Raw genomic sequence first — 4,278 nt, 5'->3', positions numbered from 1 at the left:
TGTCTGTCTGTCTGTCTATGTGTGTGTCTGTTTTGTCTGTCTGTCTGTCTGTCTGTCTCATGTATATATGTATGTGTGTGTATGAGTATATATGTGGGTGTATTTGTATGTGTATTATGTTTTTTTGTGTATATGGTACTATATGTTTATCCTTGTTTGTAATATTATGTTGTATATGGAATTTGTTAGGGTGTGAAAGAAGTATGTTTTGTGTTCTTGTCCTGTACTCTATTTGCAAATATTTTGTTTTCCCGTTGCCCTTCCTATTTATTTATTTATAGTTTGACTGATGGATGTTGAATGAGAACCCTCCTGCATGAGGACACCATATTGTTCAGGGGCTGACTCCAGGGCTCCCCAACCCTGGCATCCCCTATCAAAATATTTATATATGTATATATATATCTGCTTCGAAGCAGTATATGTATATACATATTATGAAAAAATGGCTGGGGGAATAAAATATTTGTACTGAAAAAAACAAAAACAAAAAAACAAAAACACTATGTTACAAATAGGAAATTTTCCAGAGTCATGGGCTCAGGGCGTCATTATTCCTTTACATAAAAGGGCGATAGAAACAATGTCAATAATTATAGGGGAATTACATTAATTAGCCATTTAGCTAAACTGTTTACGTCGTTGTTAAACAAGCGTCTGTTAAAATGGAGTAAACAAGAAAATATTGTTTCCGATGCTCAGTTTGGATTTAAGCCTGGGTTTGGTACAAGAGACGCAATTTTTGGATTACATAGTTTAATTATCAATTCGATAGAACGAACCAAGAGGCTTTATTGAGCTTTTATTGATTATAGTGTGACACACCAGCATTTGTGATATAAACTTTGGAGAAGTGGTATTAGGGGTAGACTACTTAAGGTAATTAAATCAATTTATGATAATGTAAGTTCATGTGTGAAATTAAATGGCAAATTATCCGCCATTTTTGATTTACATGTCGGATTATTACAAGGGGAATCGTTATCTCCTATGCTTTTCTCATTATTTGTAAGTGATATGGAAAGTGAATTTATAAATTATAATTGTCAAAGTTATGAATTACAGTTGATAAACCTGTTTATGCTGATGTATGCGGATGCCACACGGAGGATGTTACCGATCTTCGGCATATGCTAGATCGTTTACAGACATACACTGAAAAATGGAGTTTAAATGTTAATATAGAAAAAACTAAAAATATTGTTTTTAGAAAAAGAATGTTACCTTCTGAAATTTGGACTTTCAATGGTAAATCTATCAAAATTGTTGATAAGTTTTGTTATTTTGGATTAGTTTTTAACTATAATGGAAGATTTACTGTAACACAAGACACATTAGCTTGTCAAGGACGGAAAGCATATTACCACTTAAAAAGAAAAATGAAAGATTTTGCCCTTAATACGGAAACTAAAATGTCTTTATTCGATACATATGATGCATGTATGTTGAATTATGGGTGTGAAGTCTGGGGGCATAATGTATCGCCACAAATTGAAAAAGTCCATCTCCTGTTTCTCAAAGACCTATTAAATGTTAAGGGGCCTGAGGGGCGGGGCGGGGCCAAAAAGGGTAAAATTGACTAAAATTTCAAAAATCTTCTTCTCAAGATTCAGATATGGTAGAATTAAATACTCTTCATAGATGTAAGGGTCTTAAGGTGCTTTACTAAAATTGTGAATTTCATGACCCTGGGGTCTCACGTTTCCCTCTGGGGAGGGGGTAAACTTTACTATAGTTTATATAGGGAAATCACATTTTGGACTAACATTTGTTTAATTGCCATTGGAAGTAATTCAATTTGGGTTAGCATTATCAATATTGGATAGCAGTTTGATGGTATGCACATATCAGCCCTGACTGACCCGCCGGGGCTGATGGGTGGGGCCAAAAAAGGTCGAATTGACTGAAATTTCAAAAATCTTCTTCTCAAGACCCAGATATGGAATAATCAAATACTCTTCATAGATGGAAGGGTTTTTAGGTGCTCTACCAAAATTGTGAATTTCATGACCCTGATGGCTCACGTTTCCCCCTAGGGAGGGGTAAACTTTACTATAATTTATATAGGGAAATCACATTTTGGACTAATATTTGTTTAATTGCCATTGGAAGTAATTCAATTTGGGTTAGCATTATCAGTATTGGATAGCAGTTTGATGGTATGCACATATCAGCCATGACTGACCCCCGGGGCTGATGGGTGGGGCCAAAAAGGGTTGAATTGACTGAAATTTCAAAATCTTCTTCTCAAGACCAGATATGGTAGAATCAAATTCTCTTCATAGATGGAAGGTTTTTTAGGTGCTCTACCAAAGTTGTGAATTTTATGACCCTAGGGTCTCACGTTTGACTCTGGGGAAGGAGGAGGGGGGGGGGGATTTTTTATGGTTTATAATGGCAAATGATACTTTGAATATTACATGTTGATAACTTGATTGGAGTTAAAACCCTAAGTTGACAGTTTGATACTTTGAAAATGTTGAACCATCCCTACCCCAAGGGCCCTATGGAGTTTTCCTTGTTTAGAATCAGAGGTGCTAGTTTCAAATACTTTGCAGTATTAAATCTGCATGCTAGATATTGAATAAGGTGGTTTTATTGTTTTTTGTCACTTTGAATAATATTTCTGTTCATGTTAAAAACAAAAATCAACTCTCTGTATAAACATATCAGGTGACCGTTAAGGCCCATGGGCCTCTTGTTTTATATACTAGTAACTGTGTTTTAAAATCATGTTACGACGCATAAGTCGAATTGAATATCAGAAAACCTAATTGTAAAATTAATTGGGTTTATCAAATTAAGCATGAACTATGTAGTTTGGGTTTTAATCATATTTGGTCTTGCCAATATTTGCAAAATGAAAATCTTTTTTTGCAAATGTATGCTCAATGTGTTCATGATGTATTTATCCAAGAATTACGCAGTGCTTTTGATGCATCTTCAAAATGTTATTTGTACAAGCATCTTGTTGATACCTTTTGCATCCAGTTCTATCTGACTAAGCCCATTAATATAAGGATAAAGCAGCACATAGTCTTAACATAGAATTTGGGCGCTATAATAACATTCCAAGAGGCCAGAGAATATGTACAGTCTGCGATAAAAATGATGTCGAAGATGAAGTTCATTTTGTACTACTTTGTCCTGTATATTCTGATTTAAGAAAAACATACATCAAACAGTATTATTATCGATATCCATGTGTCTATAAACTAATATAATTATTTACTTGTAAAAGTGTTAAATCTTTAAATTGACTGGGTAAATATTTGTGGCACGCTACAGCTAAAAGGAAAATTCTCCTCCCTCAGTAGTGATATTAAATTAAAGGGACATCAGTGAAGAGCCATATTTTTTTTAATGAATGTATGTATTGTATGCACTTCAACTTATTTTACCTCGCTATCCCCATATTCATAGTCCGTTCCAAATGTCCGGTTTGACCACTTGAATTGTTCGGGAAAGCCCTGCTCAAAATAGCTCCGATAACGTCACCTGACTAGGCAGTAACGGTTTCCAAAGGGGCCCCCAGAGAGGGGCGTCAGGCAACTGCAACTTCTTATCGCACTATGAAACCAAGTAATATGCTTTCTAAGACCGTATTAAAACTTATTGAACAGTAGTTATTCATCATCAGAAGTTAATTGCACACTTGCCAATATTCAGAATTTAAATTCATTTAGCTTTAAACATATTTGTTGCCAATTAAAATGAACATGGGATGGGGCACACGTTTTTACAATTTATCACAGCCTTCGCCCGTCATACATTTAAGCATTGAACTGTTTTTGTATGGTATTTATGATCAATTTGAATGACACAGCTTTGCAAGCAAACAACATAATGCGCGCTAATATGTTGTTTGCTTGCAAAGCTGTGTCATTCAAATAGATCATAAATACCATACAAAAACAGTTCAATACTTATATTTACGTTTTCTCTGCCTCTTATGTTCTTTTTTAACTTATAATTTATATTTAAAATTAAAAATGCCCGCCTTATCGACAGTCCACACAATTTCGTTCGATAGTTTGAACAGCGTATTGTTGTCGCGTGCTGATTGGCAAACAAAGTAGTACTTTGAAATTTAACAAACACTTCAATTTTATTTCACAATTCAGTATCAATACAATTGCGTATGATATGTCTATAGGGTGATTTAAGTTTATCAATAGAACTCTGAGCTGAAAGTTAGATTTGAAATTGTTCGATTTTTTCCCGGAACTTTCGCGCATGGACAAATACAGTGAACACCGTAAATCCGACCTTGCCCTC

The sequence above is a fragment of the Mizuhopecten yessoensis genome, unplaced genomic scaffold (assembly GCF_002113885.1).
Source record: "Mizuhopecten yessoensis strain PY_sf001 unplaced genomic scaffold, ASM211388v2 scaffold5789, whole genome shotgun sequence".
In the NCBI taxonomy this organism is placed as follows: Eukaryota; Metazoa; Mollusca; class Bivalvia; order Pectinida; family Pectinidae; genus Mizuhopecten; species Mizuhopecten yessoensis.
The sequence above is the reverse complement of the archived record's forward strand: the minus strand, read 5'-3'. Positions refer to the sequence as shown.